This window comes from Oncorhynchus mykiss, chromosome 16 (assembly GCF_057628025.1).
Source record: "Oncorhynchus mykiss isolate SJ-2025 chromosome 16, ASM5762802v1, whole genome shotgun sequence".
In the NCBI taxonomy this organism is placed as follows: domain Eukaryota; kingdom Metazoa; phylum Chordata; class Actinopteri; order Salmoniformes; family Salmonidae; genus Oncorhynchus; species Oncorhynchus mykiss.
This window is the reverse complement of record NC_143037.1, coordinates 7,387,501-7,403,091: the sequence shown is the minus strand read 5'-3', so window position 1 is coordinate 7,403,091 and position 15,591 is coordinate 7,387,501. Positions and strand designations below refer to the sequence as shown.

The window sequence follows — 15,591 nt, the reverse complement described above, 5'->3', positions numbered from 1 at the left end:
TAGCTAGCATTAAACTTATCTTATAAAAAACAATCAATCAATCAATCATAATCACTAGTTAACTACACATGGTTGATGATATTACTAGTTTATTTAGCATGTCCTGCGTTGCATATAATTGATGCGGTGCGTATCGTTGCTCCAATGTGTACCTAACCATGAACATCAATGCCTTTCTTAAAATCAATACACAGAAGTATATATTTTTAAACCTGCATATTTAGCTAAAAGAAATCAAGGTTAGCAGGCAATATTAACCAGGTGAAATTGTGTCACATTACGTTCATTGCACGCAGAGTCAGTGTATATGCAACAGTTTGAGCCGCCTAATTTGCCAGAATTTTATGTAATTATGGAATATTTAGACTGATGGATGCCACCCCTTAGATAAAATACGGAACGGTTCCGTATTTCACTGAAAGAATAAACGTCTTGTTTTTGAGATGATAGTTTCCGGATTCGACCATATTAATGACCTAAGGCTCGTATTTCTGTGTGTTATTATGTTATAACTACGTCTATGATTTGATAGAGCATTCTGACTGAGTGGTGGTAGGCAGCAGCAGGTGCAGGTGAAATGGCTAGCTAGTTAGCGGGGTGCGTGCTAATAGCGTTTCAAACGTTACTCGCTCTGAGACTTGGAGTGGTTGTTCCCCTTGCTCTTCAAATAAAAAAAATCTAATCAAATTTATTTGACACATACACATGGTTAGCAGATGTTAATGCGAGTGTAGCGAAATGCTTGTGCTTCTAGTTCCGACAATGCAGTAATAACCAACGAGTAATCTAACTAACAATTCCAAAACTACTACATTATACCCACAAGTGTAAAGGGATAAAGAATATGTACATAAAGATATATGAATGAGTGATGGTACAGAGCGGCATAGGCAAGATGCAGTAGATGGTATAGAGTACAGTATATATACATATGAGATGAGTATGGAAACAAAGTGGCATAGTTTAAAGTGGCTAGTGATACATGTATTACATAAAGATGCAGTAGATGATAGAGTACAGTATATACGTATACATATGAGATGAATAATGTAGGGTATGTAAACATTATATTAAGTAGCATTGTTTAAAGTGGCAAGTGATGTATTTTACATCAATTACCATCCATTCCCATTATTAAAGTGGCTGGAGTTGAGTCAGTGTGTTGGCAGCAGCCACTCAATGTTAGTGGTGGCTGTTTAACAGTCTGATGGCCTTGAGATAGAAGCTGTTTTTCAGTCTCTCGGTCCCAGCTTTGATGCACCTGTACTGACCTCGCCTTCTGGATGATAGCGGGGTGAACAGGCAGTGGCTCGGGTGGTTGTTGTCCCTGATGATCTTTATGGCCTTCCTGTGACATCGGGTGGTGTAGGTGTCCTGGAGGGCAGGTAGTTTGCCCCCGGTGATGTGTTGTGCAGACCTCACTACCCTCTGGAGAGCCTTACGGTTGTTGGCGGAGCAGTTGCCGTACCAGGCGGTGATACAGCCCGACAGGATGCTCTCGATTGTGCATCTGTAGAAGTTTGTGTGTGCTTTTGGTGACAAGTCAAATTTCTTCAGCCTCCTGAGGTTGAAGAGGCGCTGCTGCACCTTCTTCACGATGCTGTCTGTGTGGGTGGACCAATTCAGTTTGTCTGTGATGTGTACGCCGAGGAACTTAAAACTTACTACCCTCTCCACTACTGTCCCATCGATGTGGATAGGGGGTGTTCCCTGTGCTGTTTCCTGAAGTCCACAATCATCTCCTTAGTTTTGTTGACGTTGAGTGTGAGGTTATTTTCCTGACACCACACTCCGAGGGCCCTCACCTCCTCCCTGTAGGCCGTCTCGTCGTTGTTGGTAATCAAGCCTACCACTGTTGTGTCGTCCGCAAACTTGATGATTGAGTTGGAGGCGTGCGTGGCCACGCAGTCGTGGGTGAACAGGGAGTACAGGAGAGGGCTCAGAACGCACCCTTGTGGGGCCCCAGTGTTGAGGATCAGCGGGGTGGAGATTTTGTTACCTACCCTCACCACCTGGGGGCGGCCCGTCAGGAAGTCCAGTACCCAGTTGCACAGGGCAGGGTCGAGACCCAGGGTCTCGAGCTTGATGACGAGTTTGGAGTGTACTATGGTGTTAAATGCTGAGCTGTAGTCGATGAACAGCATTCTCACATAGGTATTCCTCTTGTCCAGATGGGTTAGGGCAGTGTGCAGTGTGGTTGAGATTGCATCGTCTGTGGACCTATTTGGGTGGTAAGCAAATTGGAGTGGGTCTAGGGTGTCAGGTAGGGTGGAGGTGATATGGTCCTTGACTAGTCTCACTTCATGATGACGGAAGTGAGTGTTAGTAGTCGTTTAGCTCAGTTACCTTAGCTTTCTAGGGAACAGGAACAATGGTGGCCCTCTTGAAGCATGTGGGAACAGCAGACTGGGATAAGGATTGATTGAATATGTCCGTAAACACACCAGCCAGCTGGTCTGCGCATGCTGAGAGGGTGCGGCTGGGGATGCCGACTGGGCCTGCTGCCTTGCGAGAGTTAACACGTTTAAATGTTTTACTCACCTCGGCTGCAGTGAAGGAGAGTCCGCATGTTTTGGTTGTGGGCCGTGTCAGTGGCACTGTATTGTCCTCAAAGCGGGCAAAACAGTTATTTAGTCTGCCTGGGAGCAGGACATCCTGGTCCGTGACTGGGCTGCTTTTCTTTTTGTAATCCGTGATTGACTGTAGACCCTGCCACATACCTCTTGTGTCTGAGCCGTTGAATTGCGTTATACTTTGTCTCTATACTGACGCTTAGCTTGTTTGATTGCCTTGCGGAGGGAATAGCTACACTGTTTGTATTCGGTCATGTTTCCGGTCACCTTGCCCTGATTAAAAGCAGTGGTTCCCGCTTTCAGTTTCACGCGAATGCTGCCATCAATCCACGGTTTCTGGTTTGGGAATGTTTTAGTCATTGCTATGGGAACGACATCTTCAACGCACGTTCTAATGAACTCGCTCACCGAATCAGCGTATTCGTCAATGTTTTTGTTTGACGCAATGCGGAACATATCTCAGTCCACGTGATGGAAGCAGTCTTGGAGTGTGGAATCAGATTGGTCGGACCAGCGTTGAACAGACCTCAGCGCGGGAGCCTCTTGTTTTAGCTTCTGTCTGTAGGCAGGGAGCAACAAAATGGAGTCGTGGTCAGCTTTTCCGAAAGGAGGGCGGGGGAGGGCCTTATATGCGTCACGGAAGTTAGAATAGCAATGATCCAAGGAGTCAAATAAAGTTTGTTCAGAGCCATCGATGTGTCTGCTTCTTGGGTAATATATACAGCTGTGATTATAATCGAAGAGAATTCCCTTGGTAGATAATGCGGTCAACATTTGTTTGTGAGGAATTCTAAATCAGGTGAACAGAAGGACTTGAGTTCCTGTATGTTGTTGTGACCACATGGGTAACGCTGCTTCGAGGGTTGCTGTTGTCGATGTGTGGCTGTTGTCGACAGAAGCTATACTGTTACACTGGCAATACTAAAGTGCCTATAAGAACATCCAATAGTCAAAGGTTAATGAAATACAAATGGTATAGAGAGATATAGTCCTATAATTCCCATAATAACTACAACCTAAAAGGAACCACCAGCTTTCATATGTTCTCATGTTCTGAGCAAGGAACTTAAACGTTAGCTTTCTTACATGGCACATATTGCACTTTTACTTTCTTCTCCAACACTTTGTTTTTGCATTATTTAAACCAAATTCAACATGTTTCATTCATGATTTGAGGCTAAATTGATTTTATTGATGTATTATATTAAGTTAAAATAAGTGTTCATTCAGTATTGTTGTAATTGTCATTATTACAAATACATTTTAAAAATCGGCTGATTAATCGGCATCGGCTTTTTTTGGTCCTCCAATAATCGGTATAGGTATCGGCGTTGAAAAAATCATAGTCGGTCGACCTCTAGTAGTGTCTGCATTTGTTGATGGCATGTCATCCCTAAGTTTGCTTATTTTGCCAATGAAAAAGTAATTACAGTAGTTGGCAATGTCAGTTGGCTTTGTGATGAATGAGCCATCTGATTCAATGAATGATAGAGCAGAGTTCGCTTTCTTCCCCAAAATTTCACTTAAGGTGCTCCAAAGCTTTATACTATGATTCTTTATATAATTTATCTTTGTTTCATAGTATAGTTTATTTGTATTTAGTTTAATCACATCATTTTTTTCTTTTTTTCTTTTCAGTACATTTGCCAATCAGTTGGGCTGCCAGACTTATTTTCCATACCTTTTGCCTCATCCCTCTCAACCATACCATTTTTTTTTTGCCACTAGAGATTCTGGTTAGAATCTAGGGGCCTCATTTATAAAAACGAACTTATGGTAAAATTTGATCTTAAGTATGACTTACGCAGAAACCCACGTATAAGTAGTTATTTATAAAACCTCACTTTGACTTGGAAATGATCTTATCTCTACGCAAAGTCTAGACTTGACGTTAGCGATTTTCCTGCTGGTTAAGTAAGGGTATTACGGTTTGGGATGGATTTGCATCCAAGGCTGGCGAACGTTACATTAGCTTTATGAACATTATGTTATCAAATACAGGTGTGAGAAATTAATTGCCAGACGCAAGGTGTTTTGAATTACAATCAGGATGCGATGTTCTATAAATAGTGTCAAATTAGTAAAAGTAACCATGGCTGGTCTTGTGTTATTGGAAGACACTGAAAACCGTGCTTTTAGAAAAGAGAGAGTTTTCGGGGACTGGAATTACTTTTTTGCTCATGATGATCCATGGCTTATAAATCGCTATCGTCTCCAAAGAAATGTTCAGTTAGATTTGTGCTCGGATTTAGCCCTTAATCTGTAAAGGAAGACACGCTGTTATCATGCCATACCCGTATCTGTCCAAGTACTGTCCACTCTGGGATTCCTCGCTACTGGGACATTCCACAGGGAAATGAGTGACAGGTCGGGTAATGAGTGACAGGTCAGGTATATCACAGCCATCATTCAGCCGCATCCTGCTACAAGTGATCGAGGCGATTCTACACTTATTGTCCACGAGATACATTAGTTTCCCATTTACAGCCGATGAACAGGCACACGTCAATGCCGAGTTTGTCCACTCATTTAATTTCACAGGGGTCATAGGTGCAGTATTTAATTTCACAGGGGTCATAGGTGCAGTATTTAATTTCACAGGGGTCATAGGTGCAGTATTTAATTTCACAGGGGTCATAGGTGCAGTATTTAATTTCACAGGGGTCATAGGTGCAGTATTTAATTTCACAGGGGTCATAGGTGCAGTATTTCATTTCACAGGGGTCATAGGTGCAGTATTTCATTTCACAGGGGTCATAGGTGCAGTATTTCATTTCACAGGGGTCATAGGTGCAGTATTTCATTTCACAGGGGTCATAGGTGCAGTATTTCATTTCACAGGGGTCATAGGTGCAGTATTTCATTTCACAGGGGTCATAGGTGCAGTATTTCATTTCACAGGGGTCATAGGTGCAGTATTTAATTTCACAGGGGTCACAGGTGCAGTATTTCATTTCACAGGGGTCATAGGTGCAGTATTTCATTTCACAGGGGTCATAGGTGCAGTATTTAATTTCACAGGGGTCATAGGTGCAGTATTTCATTTCACAGGGGTCATAGGTGCAGTATTTCATTTCACAGGGGTCATAGGTGCAGTATTTAATTTCACAGGGGTCATAGGTGCAGTATTTAATTTCACAGGGGTCATAGGTGCAGTATTTAATTTCACAGGGGTCATAGGTGCAGTATTTCATTTCACAGGGGTCACAGGTGCAGTATTTAATTTCACAGGGGTCATAGGTGCAGTTGCCTGCACGCATCGTCTGTAGATTAACATGTATATGTTAACAGGAAGAATTTCCATTCATTGAATGTTCAGATCATCTGCAATGCTCGTATGCAACTGCTCAATGTATGCTCCACGTAGCCAGGGCCTACGCACGACTCATTCATTCTGCGCCACAGCAGAGTAGGCGTCTAGATAGGCGTCTAGAAGCTGGTGAGAGTGGAGGCGGGTGGCTTCTCTGTGAGTTTTTCTTTTCTTCCATGTATAATAGCTTATTACCGGTGCAAAAATAATGTAACACAACGGTTTTACCCTATTACGTGGAATCTCACTCCCTTTGCCGATCCCCGCTACAATTTGGCGCAAGTTTGTGGAGCGTACCATCGGACTGCTGAAGGGCCTTGCTGCATCAGGTGAAAAACTCCTCTACAAGCCAGAGAAGGTAACTTCATTTAATAAAAATACAAAACTCGAATTTTATTTTAAAATGAATCAACTTAAAGCAACATATACCAACATTTTATATTTAGCATTTTATTGAAATTGCACACCCAAAGGATCTGACCAAATAGCTGAAAACAGTTTTTAACTTGGACCTCAGTTACTGAGATGTCATTTTGTAGCGATGCTAGTGTAAATTAATGGAATCAGCTGAATCCTTTTCCACTGGCATTGCAACAAAATGCGAACAGATTTCAAGGGGACATCTCAGTAACTATAGTGCCCATTAGTAGTGCAAGTTTGTTTGACAAGAACATTGGGGTGTGCAATTTCAAACCTAAATATAAAATGTTGGCCTGTTTTAAGAATTAATGGTTTCCCTCCAACCAATCAAAGTTGACAGGCATAATACTGGCGTGCGGTGTGCTCCACAACGTAGCCCTGAGGCCTGGTATTGAAATGGATGCAGAGATTAGAATGGACCCCCAAGAGCCTCCTAACCCACCATCCAATGGAGCACCTGCCCCGGCTGATGCAGTGAGAAGGAGGCAGCAGCTCATACAGAGATTGGTGGTAAGAAACAGAATGTCAGACAATATACAAAGCATAGATTTTTTATTCATGTTGTGGAAAACTTTCAACAATTGCATTATGTAAATTAACCAAAACCTTACGTATTATTCCGAGTTCAGTCACAAACTGCCCAACCAATGTGTTCAACACGTTCTGGGTTTTCAGGACTGAGGCGGTCAACACGCAAACTGTAGATGTGGACGCAGATGTGGATGAACCCTCGACACCTGTGGCCAAACATTCCCCCTCACTCCTGGCACCTGCGGGTCTGCTACTCTTACGAACCGGGGCCTGTGATAGAACAATTACATATTTACCTGGTTTATTTGATATTAATGGTTAACAATGAATATTTAACTTATAGTAAGACATTTTTGTCCTGCGTTTGTTTTCTCCACTCTAGTTCCCTGCAGCTGATCTGGGCGTATGGTCACTGAAGATGGTTTGAGCTGACAAATGGGTTAAAGACTGATGGTGATGGTCAGAATCACGTTCATCGTCGAAGGAATGAGCGTTACACCGAGGCGTGATTTCCTGCAAGACAGGAATGTCAGTGTTCTGCCATGGCCAGTGAAGAGCCCGGATCTCAATCCCATTGAGCACGTCTGGGACATGTTGGATCGGAGGGTGAGGGCTAGGGCCATTCCCGCTAGAAATGTCCGGGAACTTGCAGGTGCCTTGGTGGAAGAGTGGAGTAACATCTCACAGCAAGAACTGGAAAATCTGGTGCAGTCCATGAGGAGGAGATGCACTGCAGTACTTAATGCAGCTGGTGGCCACACCAGATTCTGACTGTTACTTTTGATTTTGACCAACCTTTGTTCAGGGACACATTATTCCATTTCTGTTAGTCACATGTCTGTGGAACTTGTTCAGTTTATGTCTCAGTTGTTGAATCTTGTTATGTTCATACAAATATTTACACATGTTAAGTTTAAAATAAACGCAGTTGACACTGAGAGGACGTTTCTTTTTTTGCTGAGTTTAATACTCTGCATTTGTGTAAAGGTTACGTTACTTGGTCCAACACTCAAGGGGGGGCGGGTCGACCAGCCTCATTATTACAATAATTAATCGATATTAAATAAAGATGATTGCTTGAAGAAATGACTAAATCTCTCTCAGTACTGAATTTCCACGACAGGCATCACGGACTTCATCCCTGTTTTTTCCATCGTTAACTTCTTATGGAGGTGGTCCCTGCACAGGGACCGCTCAGCGGAAATTTCAGAGCGCCACCTATAGTACTTGAGTATAGTACTCGATAAATCTCAAACTTTCATAAAAATACACATGCAAGGTACTGAATTAAAGCTACACTCGTTGTGAATCTAGCCACCAAGTCAGATTTGTAAAATGCTTTTCGGCGAAAGCATGAGAAGCTATTATCTGATAGCATGCACCCCCCAAAATACCAGCACGACACGTAAACAACAGATTTTGCGGTAGCCGGCGCTACCCAAAACGCAGAAATAAAATATAAAACATTCATTACCTTGGACGAGCTTCTTTGTTGGCACTCCTATACGTCCCATAAACATCACAATTGGGTCTTTTTCCCGATTAAATCCGTCATTGTATACCCAAAATGTCATTTGCTGAAGGCCAGTCTGATGCTGCAAAAAGTCAATTTACAAGACGCAACGTCACTTTTTAAAATTACAAAAGTCGCCTATAAACTTTTACAAATCACTTCAAACAACTTTTCTAAACCAACTTTAGGTATTAATAAACGTTAATGATGAAGAAAGGAGGGGCTTATTCGTGTTGTAATCAAGGATAAATTAATCTGAAAATGACAGCAATGGCGACATCGTGTGGAAGCTGTAGGCGTTTACAGGGGGTCCTCGCCTTTAACAATACATTGAATGGCGGACGAATATTTTTTGTTTGTTTTTGGTAAACAGTTTTACCAGGGATTTTTACTCCTAAACACGTTATGTTATAGCCACAGACCCGATTTAACCAGTTTTAGAAACTTCAGAGTGTGTTCTATCCACACATACTTATCATATGCATATACTATATTCCTGGCATGAGTAGCAGGACTTTGAAATGTTGCGCGATTTTTAACAAAAAGCTGCGAAAATTCGCATCATCCATAATTTAAGACTGTTTTCCTTCAGTCTGCTTCATGTTTTGTATCCTTTCCTACATATCTTCCTAGTGTCGTGTCTTTGGCATCATTAAAGTGAAGACTTATTTTTTCAAATCAATTCTCTGTAATTATTATTACGTGATTCAACTAATCATGTAAATGCAAGTAACCAGGAAGTCGGGGCACCAAGAAAAATCTTCAGATTACAAAGTTATAATTTTCCTAATATAACTTTTCAGATATTTTAATATCTGACCAATTAGTCTTCTAATTAATAAATCATTCTTTACCTCACGTTAGTCTCATTCCAAACGTCGTAAGATGTTAGTTATCTGCACGAACCCAGCCTTCACTATGAATCATCCATACATCAATTGTCTTAATCATTTATTTACTAAATAAATAAATAATCACATAAATGCATAACAAAGAAACAGTAGAAACGGTTACAAGGAAATGATAGGGGATGTGCCCTAGTGGGCTAAACCGATATGACGGCTTGGTGGACTAAAGGAAGTGAGAAGGGCGTGAAAGACAGAAGTCACTACACAGTTGATAATTATATTAATTGAAATGCTAATCCTTTGCACATGAACTCTCACTCATTCGGGAAATATTGCAATCAATATATATATATATTTACGCTCAGTGTGTCATCATGATCTCTGTTGGAATCGTCCGTCTTTCTGTTGGAAAGTTCATCTGAACATCTCTTTGTGTCCCTGGAGTCTTTCGAGGTTAGAATAGATACTTCAGAGTGACATTCAGAAATGTTTTTATAGATGAGATGTTTTCGGGGATTGTCGGTCTTCGCATTCCAGGTCGACATCAATTCTAGCTGCAGACTAATAATTAGTATAGAAGATTTGCTCTTATTCTGTCGATATCGATAGTCTCAGAATTGAACCATTTCCACCAGTCCAGCCAATGCTCCACGTGGTTTGGTTAGGATTTCAACAACCGCTACAACCTTAGCTCCCTCAGATGACAGAGGAATGCAAGGTCTCTTCTCAAACCTTAGCCCTCTCGGTAATCGGGACGCATGGTCTGCAGATGATTTCTCTAGGTGGGTTTTTTATTCGTAACTGAAGAAAAGGCTGTCCCATGACGCCAGATCAATGTCTGTGCTCATGCGGGCCAATGACTTAGTTAACTTTAAAGGGAATTGGATTCTCTTTCATAAAAACAGTTTAAAATCACATTACATGATTTCACAAATAGTTTCATCTTTACTCATTCATTTTATACAACAATTAGATACAAATCTCATAACGGAGACTCTTGTATAAACATAGTTATGGTAATGTGGCTGTATTGTCTCTCAATGTGGTCATAAACATTAAACACAATGGACCAGTCGTAGCTGGATTCTCCACCGACCGTTTACACATTCTCCAAAACATGGACATTGTTCCGTTCTCAAGTTCTGTGATGTAGAAGGAGTTCCTTTGTTCTCTCTATGAACCCTCTCTCTATACTGCATGGCCCTGAGGAGAGTCTCCTCATGGAATTTACGACCTGAGATAACAGAGCCTGGGTGTAGGAGGGATAGAGGGGTGGTGAGAGAGAGGGGGAGGGTACTCGCTATACCCAAAGAGGGCCACATTATGACACTAATATTGCCATACCTGTATCGTGACAACCCTAGGAAGGAGTACACACCGTGGCTGTACTGTATCGTCGAGCTGAACTTTGACCCTTCTAACTCCTCCTCTTCCTGCTTCTCTTGCCCCTCTGGACCAATGGCTGAGCATGTTCTTACACACCACTTCTTCAGGTAACCAATCAGCTCCTCCACATTGACGCTGTTCTTCATTCCTGCAGGGAAAAGAAGCAGGAGCCGGACTGATGGCGCCATTTTGATTAGTCGTTTTTTGTTGTTGTAGTACTTACATACTTTCTTACCCAGAATCCTGGTGAACTCGCTGGCGATCCAGATAGCTGACGTGTCCCAAGTAGACTGTACACCTCAGGTGAGAACTTTGTCACCAAGTCTTCCTTCTCCCTCCCCCTGCCCCCTGTCCCTGACTGCAGACGATAGGCCAGCACCCAGGGAAGGCGGGACAGGAGGTGGGAGAAGGAAGACTTGGTGCTCGTCTACAATATTGTATCTGTTAAAATCGGAATGAGTTCAGTAGTTGTTTAGAGGAAAACTGAATCATGTGAATTAACAACTGATTGGAAGAGATGAATGCAATGTGATAATGCTCAGTATCACATCTCTATGTGGCATCATATGACTCAGTAGACATGAATGGTAGAAGACCATCACTTCTCCCAGCTAAAGTAGCTGCAACTCCACAGGCCAAGATAGTAAAGTATTAAAACATTACACGCGTGAAGCGGTGCACAGCCTGAGGGCCAGAGGAGGGGGGGAGGGAGACAGACAGACAGACAGACAGACAGACAGACATGACATGGCAGACAGACATGACATGACATGACATGACATGACAGTGGGAGGGAGGGAGGACCGGGTGAGAATTCAATTCTGTCCTGTCCTTTCAATGGGACTGCATTTCTGTTCATTAAATAGAGCACTTCCACGTCCTGGATTTCAAATTATTATAAGAAAGTACACACAGATGCAAAAAAAATGAAGGGAGAGGAGTGAAAATACAAGTGAGTAATCGTTAGATTGAGAAAAAGAACAAATGGATTTCTCAAAACCTAACTCCCCCAAACACAGCAGAGATTGGGCTGGATTAGGGCGTCTCGGTGGCAGATTGCAGGGATTGGGCTGGATTAGGGCGTGTGTGTGCGTGTGTGTGTACATTTGTGAATGTTTTTGTCATACTTTGGGTGAGTGCAGAGGGTTCAGTGACAGAGGAGGAGAGGACTGCGTTACCCAGTGTTCCAGTGTGACAGAGGAGAGGACTGAGTTACCCAGTGTTCCAGTGTGACAGAGGAGGAGAGGACTGCGTTACCCAGTGTTCCAGTGTGACAGAGGAGAGGACTGAGTTACCCAGTGTTCCAGTGTGACAGAGGAGGAGAGGACTGCGTTACCCAGTGTTCCAGTGTGACAGAGGAGAGGACTGAGGTACCCAGTGTTCCAGTGTGACAGAGGAGAGGACTGAGTTTCCCAGTGTTCCAGTGTGACAGAGGAGGAGAGGACTGAGTTACCCAGTGTTCCAGTGTGACAGAGGAGAGGACTGAGTTACCCAGTGTTCCAGTGTGACAGAGGAGAGTACTGAGTTACCCAGTGTTCCAGTGTGACAGAGGAGGAGAGGACTGAGTTACCCAGTGTTCCAGTGTGACAGAGAGAGGACTGAGTTACCCAGTGTTCCAGTGTGACAGAGGAGAGGACTGAGTTACCCAGTGTTCCAGTGTGAAAGAGGAGAGGACTGAGTTACCCAGTGTTCCAGTGTGACAGAGAGAGGACTGAGTTACCCAGTGTTCCAGTGTGACAGAGGAGAGGACTGAGTTACCCAGTGTTCCAGTGTGACAGAGGAGGAGAGGACTGAGTTACCCAGTGTTCCAGTGTGACAGATGAGAGGACTGAGTTACCCAGTGTTCCAGTGTGACAGATGAGAGGACTGAGTTACCCAGTGTTCCAGTGTGACAGAGAGAGGACTGAGTTACCCAGTGTTCCAGTGTGACAGATGAGAGGACTGAGTTACCCAGTGTTCCAGTGTGACAGATGAGAGGACTGAGTTACCCAGTGTTCCAGTGTGACAGATGAGAGGACTGAGTTACCCAGTGTTCCAGTGTGACAGAGAGAGGACTGAGTTACCCAGTGTTCCAGTGTGACAGATGAGAGGACTGAGTTACCCAGTGTTCCAGTGTGACAGAGAGAGGACTGAGTTACCCAGTGTTCCAGTGTGACAGATGAGAGGACTGAGTTACCCAGTGTTCCAGTGTGACAGAGAGAGGACTGAGTTACCCAGTGTTCCAGTGTGACAGATGAGAGGACTGAGTTACCCAGTGTTCCAGTGTGACAGATGAGAGGACTGAGTTACCCAGTGTTCCAGTGTGACAGATGAGAGGACTGAGTTACCCAGTGTTCCAGTGTGACAGAGAGAGGACTGAGTTACCCAGTGTTCCAGTGTGACAGAGGAGAGTACTGAGTTACCCAGTGTTCCAGTGTGACAGATGAGAGGACTGAGTTACCCAGTGTTCCAGTGTGACAGAGGAGAGGACTGAGTTACCCAGTGTTCCAGTGTGACAGAGGAGGAGAGGACTGAGTTTCCCAGTGTTCCAGTGTGACAGAGGAGAGGACTGAGTTACCCAGTGTTCCAGTGTGACAGAGAGAGGACTGAGTTACCCAGTGTTCCAGTGTGACAGATGAGAGGACTGAGTTACCCAGTGTTCCAGTGTGACAGAGGAGAGGACTGAGTTACCCAGTGTTCCAGTGTGACAGAGGAGAGGACTGAGTTACCCAGTGTTCCAGTGTGACAGAGAGAGGACTGAGTTACCCAGTGTTCCAGTGTGACAGAGGAGGAGAGGACTGAGTTACCCAGTGTTCCAGTGTGACAGAGAGAGGACTGAGTTACCCAGTGTTCCAGTGTGACAGAGGAGAGGACTGAGTTTCCCAGTGTTCCAGTGTGACAGAGGAGAGGACTGAGTTACCCAGTGTTCCAGTGTGACAGAGGAGAGGACTGAGTTACCCAGTGTTCCAGTGTGACAGATGAGAGGACTGAGTTTCCCAGTGTTCCAGTGTGACAGAGGATGAGAGGACTGAGTTACCCAGTGTTCCAGTGTGACAGAGGAGAGGACTGAGTTACCCAGTGTTCCAGTGTGACAGAGGAGAGGACTGAGTTACCCAGTGTTCCAAGTTGGTTTCCAGTAGCTCCAGCAGGGTTTGTCTATGCTCCACAAGGACAGGAGCAGGCAGCTGAGCCGTGACCAGGGAGAGGGGCTCGTGGCTGGTGTAGTCATCTAGAACGCACCCCTCCTCTGGTTCTCTGGCGCTGCCTGCTCCTCATGGCCACAACTCAATCTCCACGGCCCACGGACTGGAGACCTGGGAGAGAGGGGAGGATGGAGGGGGAGAGAGAGATAGTCAATCTCAGATGTGTGGACCTGTGAGTGACTCGGCCACAACAGAGGAGGTCTGTAGTTGTGTTTGGGAGGGCTGGGTTGGACCAGACAAAACCGTTAAATTGATTTCATCTCGTAAGAATGAGGAAGCCGTCAAATGAATCACACGTGAATCCCATTGACGATCCCTTTCCTCCCCAGGGTCTAAAACAGACATTATTAATCTATCGCCTAAAAGAGTGCTTTACATCAGTCACCTCTGAGGCATGTCCATCCATTAAGCATGGGAAGATTAGTCATGCCTTGGAAACAGTCCTATGTTATGTTCATCTCTAAGGCATTCATAAATCACTTTAGCCTTAGTCAAATAGTCATTGCTGCTGATGTGTGACTCAATGATATCCTATCCATATGATACTTTTAACCAGAGCACTATGTGTGGAATCTGTTGATCATCTATAGACTATTCTAACCTTAGCCCCTAGCCAGTCACCACATCCACAAACAGGACTTCTGATGTACTGGTAAATACCACCCACAGTTTCTGGTGGGTTCTAACTGGCTGAAGGTCACTAGGCAACCAGTCAATATTGTGTCTGTTAACACAGATCAAAACCTTTTAACTCACACTACCGGTCAACAGTTTTAGAACACCTACTCATTCAAGGGTTTTTCTTTATTTTTTACTATTTTCTACATTGTAGATTAATAGTGAAGACATCAAAACTATGAAATAACACATATGGAATCATGTAGTAACCAAAAAAGTGTTAAACAAAATCTTCAAATAGCCACCCTTTGCCTTGATGACAGCTTTGCATACTCTTGGCATTCTCTCAACCAACTTCACCTGGAATGTTTTTCCAACAGTCTTGAAGGAGTTCAGATTTTAGTACGGTTCGACATACCAATTAGGATCTGGCAAAAAATCCTTGAATCAGTTATAGAACACATTGCTCTTTATAGTTGTGAGGTCTGGGGTCCGCTCACCAACTAAGAATTCACAAAATGGGACAAACACCAAATTGAGACTCTGCATGCAGAATTCTGCAAAAATATCCTCTGTGTACAACGTAAAACACCAAATAATGCATGCAAAGCAGAATTAGGCCGATACCCGCTAATTATAAAAATACAGAAAAGAGACGATAAATTCTACAACCACCTAAAAGGAAGTGATTTCCAAACCTTCCATAACAAAGCCATCACATACAGCGAGATGAACCTGGAGAAGAGTCCCTAAGCAAGCTGGTCCTGGAGCTCTGTTCACAAACACAGACCCAAAAAGAATTCAAAAACAAATCCGATTTTGATAAACTCCCATATCTATTGGGTTAGGTTTCCCTTTTGTACTTTAACCATTTGCACATTGTTACAACACTGTATATATACATAATAATGACATTTGTAATGTCTTTATTCTTTTTGAACTTTTGTGAGTGTAATATTTACTGTAACAGATAGCGAGGCAGACAAACAGACAGAGAGAGAGACAGGCAGACAGAGAGGGAGAGAGAGAGGAAGAGAGTGAGCGAGAGAGAGAGACAGAGAGAGAGAGCGGGCGAGAGAGAGAGAGAGACATAGAGAGAGAGAGAGAGCGAGAGAGAGAGAGACATAGAGAGAACCAGACAGACAGATAGAAAGAGAGACAGAGAGAAAGACAGAGACGGAGAGAGAAACAGACAGACAGGGAGGGAGAG

The 15,591-nt window shown here is 43.6% G+C and overlaps 1 long non-coding RNA gene across 1 annotated transcript; it reads left to right on the top strand.

Annotated features, from left to right (window-relative positions):
• The first annotated feature begins 4,671 nt into the window (after positions 1 to 4,671).
• On the top strand, positions 4,672 to 7,324 carry LOC149976529 (uncharacterized). Its single transcript, XR_016487037.1, has 4 exons — positions 4,672 to 6,241; positions 6,637 to 6,813; positions 6,979 to 7,079; positions 7,217 to 7,324. It is a non-coding gene; the product is annotated as an uncharacterized LOC149976529 (long non-coding RNA).
• Positions 7,325 to 15,591: the final 8,267 nt, after the last annotated feature.